Below are 6,981 nucleotides of genomic sequence, written 5' to 3'. Positions count from 1 at the left end.
GGGCCAGAGACTTCCCTTGTGGTCCAGTGGCTAAGGGTCTGCACTCCCAGTGCAGGGGGCCTGGGTTCGACCCCTGGTGGGGGAACTAGATCACACATGCCACAATTCAAACCCGGCACAGCCAAATAAATGATCTGAAAAAAAAAAAGTTAAAAAAAAGAATAGCCTTGCAATGCAAGGCATGCGGGTTCCATCCCTGGTCAGGGAACTAAGATCCCACACGCTGCAGAGCGACTAAGCCCAGCGCACTGAACCTGCGGAGCCTGTGCGTGCTGGAGCTCACGCACCACAACTGGAGAGTCAGTGTGTCACGAGGAGGGATCCTGCACGACCCAACAAAGACCCGACGCAGCCAAACAAATAAATACATGTTAAAGAAAAAAAAGAATATAGGCCAAATTAGTTAAAAAGTTATCAAAGTTGTTAAAAAACAAAAGAAGTGGGAGATTAATGTAAATTTAAAAGAGTTAACAATCACATTCAACATATAAACCTTGCTTGGATCCTAGGCCAAGGGAAAAAAATTATAAAGTATATTTTGGGAACAAGGAAGGACTTTGGAATACAGGCTGAATGTTAGATGATATTAGGGAATTATTCTTAATTTTTAATTTATTAAATTAAAAAATTTTAATTTACTTAGGTATTATGAATATGTAGGATAATGTTTCTATTCTTAGTAGATACATACTGAAATACATAGTGTGCTATGTGCGCGCAGTCGCTCAGTCATGTTCAACTCTGTGACCTCATGGACTGTAGCCTGCCAGGCCCCCTGTCCATGGAATTCTCCAGTCAAGAATCCCGGAGTAGGTTGCTATTTCCTATTCCAGGGGATCTTCCTGAACCACGCATCGATCCTTGCATCTCCTTCACTGGTAGGTGAATTCTTTACCACTGCACCATCTGGGAAGCCCCAAAATATATATAGAAAAGGCAAATAGGGCAACCAGTACCTTCTGAATCTAGAATGTTCTATTGCCTATCGCTCTAATCATTAACTTTTCTGTATATATTAAAATGTCCAATATAGAAAAACTGGATAAAAAGGAATGGAGAAGGACTCAGTCATGTCTGACTCTTTGTGACCCCGTGGACCATACAGTCCATGGAATTCTCCAGGTCAGAATACTGGAGTGGGTAAACTTATCCCTTCTCCCGGGGATCTTCCCAACCCAGGGATCAAACCCAGGTCTCCAGCAATGCAGGATTCTTTACCAGCTGAGCCACAAGGGAAGCCTGAGAACACTGGAGAGGACAGACTATCTTTTCTCCAGGAGATCTTCCTGACCCAGGAATTGAACTGGGGTCTCCTGCATTGCAGGCGGATTCTTTACCAACCGAGCTATCAGGGAAGCCCAATCATTAACTTTTCTGTATATATTAAAATGTTCAGTGTAGACAAACATGATAAAAAGAAGTGGAGAAGGACTTCCCTGGTAGTCCAGTGGTGAAGAATCCACTTGCCAGGGCAGGGGATTTGGGTTAAATCCCTGTTTCGGGACGATTCCATGGGCTGAGGGGCAACTAAGCCTGTGTACCACAACTACTAAGCCTGTACACCTGGAGCCTGTGCTCTGCAACAAGGGAAGTCGCTGCAACGAGAAGCCTGTGCACCACAACTAGAGTGGCCCATGCTTGGCGCAACTAGAGAAAGACTGCATGCAGCAGCGAAGACTCAGCACACGCACACAAAAAAAACAAAACAAAAACTAAAAAAAAAAAATATATATATATATATATATATATAAGGAATGGAGGAGAAGTAACATAGATAACTTTTTGGAGGAGTTTAGCTGTGAAGGGAGTGTATTAGTTTTCTAGAGCTTGCTGTAAGAGATTATGATAAACTGAGTGGCTTAAAAGGACAGAAACATACTCTCTCACAGTTCTAGGGGCCAGAAGTCCAAAATTAAGGAATTGGCAGAGGCCACCTCCCTGCAGAGGTTGTAGCAAAGAACCCGGGCTGTGCCCCCCACCTCTGGGGGCTTAGCCCCGCCTCACTCCAGCCTCTGCCTCTGGAGTCACATTGCCTCCTCCACTTCTGCCTGTGTTTGATCTCTTTCTGTCTCTCTCTTATAAGGACACTTGTGCTGGCCTATCAGGCTCACCCAGATTATCCAGAATAAGTTCCCCCTCTCAAGATCTTTAACTTAATCACATCTTTCACCATATAAAGTAACGTACGTTCTTCTGCCACATGGGCGATAATCACAGGTTCCTGGGATTAGGAAAGGAATGTATCTTTGGAGGGCCACTTTTGTGCCTAGCATAGGAAGAAAGAAAATGCAACAGTATCTAGAGACGAATGTGGGGCCATGAAAGGTTTTGTTTTTAAGATGAGAGAAAAGATCGCACGTTTACAATAACTGGTTTGAGACATTTTGCTGTACACGGCAGTAACACTACAACAGTTCAGTTGATTTGTTCATTGTGTTAGTCACTCACACACAGGAGAATTCATAAAGAAAACAGCAAGGCCATCATCTAAAAGTCTACAAATAATAAATGCTCGAGAGGGAACTCCCCTATGGTGCTGGTGGGAGTATAAATTGGTACAGCCACTATAGAGGTTGCTCAGAAAACTAAAAATAGAGTTACCATAGGATTCTGTAATTCCATTCCTGGGCATCTATCTGGAGAAAACTATAATTCAAAAAGATACCTACAGGACTTCTCTGGTGGTCCCCTGACTAAGACTCCATGGTCCCAATGCAGGGGGCCAGGGTTTGATCCCTGGCCAGGGAACTAGATCTGGCATGCTGTAATAAAGATGGAAGATCCCACATGACTCAGTTAAGACCTGGTGCAGCCAAGTAAATAAATAAATAATTTTTAAAATGTGGCATAGAGTTTACAGACCTTTTGGAGACTGGGGAAAATTATAAAGGGATGTGTATAAAACTTTTTTTTTAAGGTTTACCAACATGTTTCGTATACAATTTTATTTATTTATTTATGGCGGTGCTGGGTCTTCGTTGCTGCATGGGCTTTTCTCTAATTGTGGTGTGCAGGCTTCTCATTGTGATGGCTTCTCTTGTTGCAGAACACAGGCTCTAGGGCGTGCAGGCTTTAGTAGATGGGGCGTGTGGGCTCAGTAATTGAGGTTCCCGAGCTCCAGAGCTCAGGCTCAACAGTCGTAACACATGGGCTTAGTTCCTCAGAGGCATGTGGGATCTTCCCAGACCAGGAATTGAACCCATGTCTCCTGAATTGGCAGGTGAATTTTTTACCAGTGAGCCATCAGGGAAGCCCAGAAAACTTAACAGTTAAAAAAAAACAGGACTATTATTAATATAAACTTGTTATGAGACTTACTTATGATATGATGAAGTTTCTACCCCTTAGAAATTGTATGGATTTTTAAAAGTATGTAGAGGAGAAAGGGTGAAGTGTTCCTTTCATGCTAACTATCCATGACTGCTTTTCACCCCCTCTTAGGTCCCTACTGGAGACACGAAGTCTTGATACTGAGGCTTTGACACTAGGTACTTAGGGAGTCTCCTCTCTTCCCCGGGGTGACGGTGGATGCTTGATGACAAGTGGAAGACACAGAAGAAAGCCCCAAAGGAGACAGGCACAGGGGGAAACTCCATCTGATTAGATGAATAATTAAAAGTCAAAACGGAAACAATACAAAATAATTGAGGCAATTTCAAATCAAGTATGAGCAATTCAAATTTGATGCGGAGGTAAGGGGAACTTGTGGAAATAGTGATCACGGTGAAGTGATTAAAATGGTGGAATCCACTGTATCATGATTGGTCAACAGGAAAATAATAGAATTCTATATCACCAAAACTACCATTTAATAGAAAAACCTGTAATCGCTTTTTAAAATCCAGATGCATATCAGAATTATATTGGAATTTTTTGAAAAATACAAATGCTACTTTTTTTTTTCTTTGCTACAACTCCAGATACGTTTCTAATGAGCAGCCATGTTTACAAAGAACTGGTCTATATGAGGATCTTTTATCTAGCTTGTTTCACTTCTACTTCATACTCACTGCTCCCATTTCATTTAGTTTATGCTTTCCAATTTCTCCATCTCTTTTTTTTTGGATGAACTTTCTCAAGCCTTTATCAAGCATAGTAGAAAAGCTCTTGTATACATATATATAAATAATATGTACAATATATATATTAGAAAACTTATGAATTTTTGCCTAAAAAATTTATGACACTTTGATTCCACTTGTTTGACTTAGCATAAATAGAAAGCTAGATTTCTAATTTAAAGAAATACATATGTAAGAAAGCAACAAAGGTTTGCTGTATAGCACAGGGAACTATAGTCAATATCTTGTCATAACCTGTAATGGAAAATAATTTCAAAAATAATATATGCGTATGTGTATAACGAATCACAAAAATAATTCTATATTTTGAAATTTAGTAATGTTTATCTTTTTGCCAGTTTTTTGAAAAGTTCTATGGACATCTAATAACATAGAAGATACAAAATTTTAAATTTATTTGTATAGGATATAAGATTAATATGAATAGAAATCTATTATATTAAAATTATTAACGACATTATTCAAGATGCTCCTTATTTTTTCTGAACTTCATATTCTCAGAGAAATGTTAATATATCTTACTATGATTATATTTTTTTTCTTTTCCCTTATATTTCTTCTGATTTTTGCTTTATGTATCTTTGTTTGTTTGTTGTTAGTGGCTAACGGTTTATGATGTCTATCTTCTCTGTGAATTGTACCTTTTATGATTAAAAATATTTTGTTTCATTTAAAAATAAGTAACTAAATTTAAAATAGGGGAACCCATGGGACTTCCCTGGTGGCCCAGTAGTTAAGAATCTGCCTTCCAATGCAGGGGTCGGGTGTTAAGTCCATGGTCAGGGAACTAAGATCCCACATGCAGGGGGCAACTAAGCCCAGTGCACCACAACGAAGGGCCCATGTGTTGCAATAAAGACCCAGCACAGCCAAGAAATAAAATAAAACAGGGTAACCCAGAAGTTATTCTGGATACAATTTGCAGGCTAGAGGGAAGATCAGGGAGGCTGGGCTCGGTCCAGATACACAGGGCTCAGTGAGAGGCCTGTCTCACTGCATTGTAAAATCAGCTACATGGGAGAGGAGAGGAGAGAAATAGGGAAGAAAATAACTTTAAAATCCAACAAACCTAATTACTATTATGGGATGTGGCTTCTTACTTTTTTCCGTCACTTCTTTCTCATCTCTGCTCTCGCCTTTGTCACGCTCCTCATGCTTTAGGATCCTCTATCAGACACTGACCACTCCAGCCCACATCTCCTTCCACCACCTTGATGATCTATCCACACCCTGCTGCCACTGTCCATTTTTCTCACTATGCATTCTCCTACATCTCATAAACTCAATCATCTGTTAAACTAAATCTTTCTAGCCCATCCTCAATCCATTTCTCAAGCACCTCTCTACAAACTCCTTAGTCACAGCTCTTTTCCAAGAAACCACCATCCACTTTTCCTCTAGCTATCGACACGTTAACAAATCTTCTCTTTCTTTCCAAAATGTTCCACTTCCCTCTTTATCAGACTTCTCTACTTCCTTTGGTCCTGGTGTTCACCTTCATTCCCAGTAGCTCTTCAATCCCACTCTTTCTTCTCTTAGGCTCAGATGCTCTTTCTCTCTCATATTTACCCCTTTAGGGTCAATAACATTCTGCTTCACTCTAATTTCTCCTCTTTGACTTGCAAAACTTCCCCTATTTGCTTCTCTTTCCTTCTTACATTCTCCATCTCCTCACTCACTTCATCTTCCTCCTCTATAATTGGTTTCTCTTCCATAGAAACAGATTCATCACTATTATCATTCTCTTCTTCCAAGATATCCTCCTCCTCCCCTACTCCTTTCTCATTCTCTTCATCATTCGCCTCTACACTTTCAAAAGGAATTTCCATCTCAGCATTGGTAATTTCTATCAATTTTTCATCCCCAATCACTTCCACCACTTTCTCAATTTGTTCTTCATTTATGCTGCCCATTCTTGAACGCGCCAACTTTTCTCCACTAGTCCCCAGCTTCTCCCTACTGGATCGCTGCTTCTCTGTACTTGACCGCTGTTTATCTCCAGTGGATCTTAACTCCTCTCCACTTGTCCCCAGATTCTCTACCCTGGATCCCCGCCTCTCTCCCCTGGATCCCCGCCTCTCTCCCCTGGATCCCTGCCTCTCTTCCTGGGTCCCCGCCTCTCTCCCCTGGATCCTCGCCTCTCTCCCCTGGATCCCCGCCTCTCTCCCCTGGATCCCCGCCTCTCTTCCCTGGACTCCAGCTTCTCTCCACTCGAATTCAGCTTCTCTCCACTCGATCTCAGCTTCTCTCCACTCGATCTCAGCTTCTCTCCACTCGATCTCAGCTTCTCTCCACTCGATCTCAGCTTCTCTCCACTCGATCTCAGCTCCTCTCTACTCGATCTCAGCTTCTCTCCACTCGATCTCAGCTTCTCTCCACTCGATCTCAGCTCCTCTCTACTCGACCTCAGCTCCTCCTCATTCTGCTTTACTTCGTATCCTCTGGATCTCAAGTCCTCTCCACTGGTTTCCACGTCAGTAAACTTCAACTTCTCTTTAAACTCAGGCCCCTTCCGAGATCCCGCTGCAGTCCCTGCACTCTCAGATTCAGCCTCTACTCTGTGTCTGAATTCTTGCTTTCCCCACACCTCTTTTGAGCTGTCTTTCCGCAAACCGGCCGAAACCTGTAGTGCACTTGATACACTGCGCACTCGTTTCACATCCATTCTTTCTGGACTCCGGCCTGACTTTCCTCTTAAGACTGGCTTTTCCACATCTTCCAGTCTCCAGTTCTCAGACTCAAGCTTCAGGTCCCACGTTTTAGGTTTTTGCGTCTTTCTACCCAGGAGCTCCATTTTCCTCCCAATGACGATGAGCCCATTCCAGGGCATCCATAACTTTTCTCGCATCGTCTGCGCCCCTCTGCTTCCCGGTTCCAGCTGCGACCGCCCGAAGCTCCC

Source organism: Bison bison, unplaced genomic scaffold (assembly GCF_000754665.1).
Source record: "Bison bison bison isolate TAMUID 2011002044 unplaced genomic scaffold, Bison_UMD1.0 scf7180017864080, whole genome shotgun sequence".
NCBI lineage: Eukaryota > Metazoa > Chordata > Mammalia > Artiodactyla > Bovidae > Bison > Bison bison.
Note: the sequence above shows the minus strand (reverse complement) of the source record.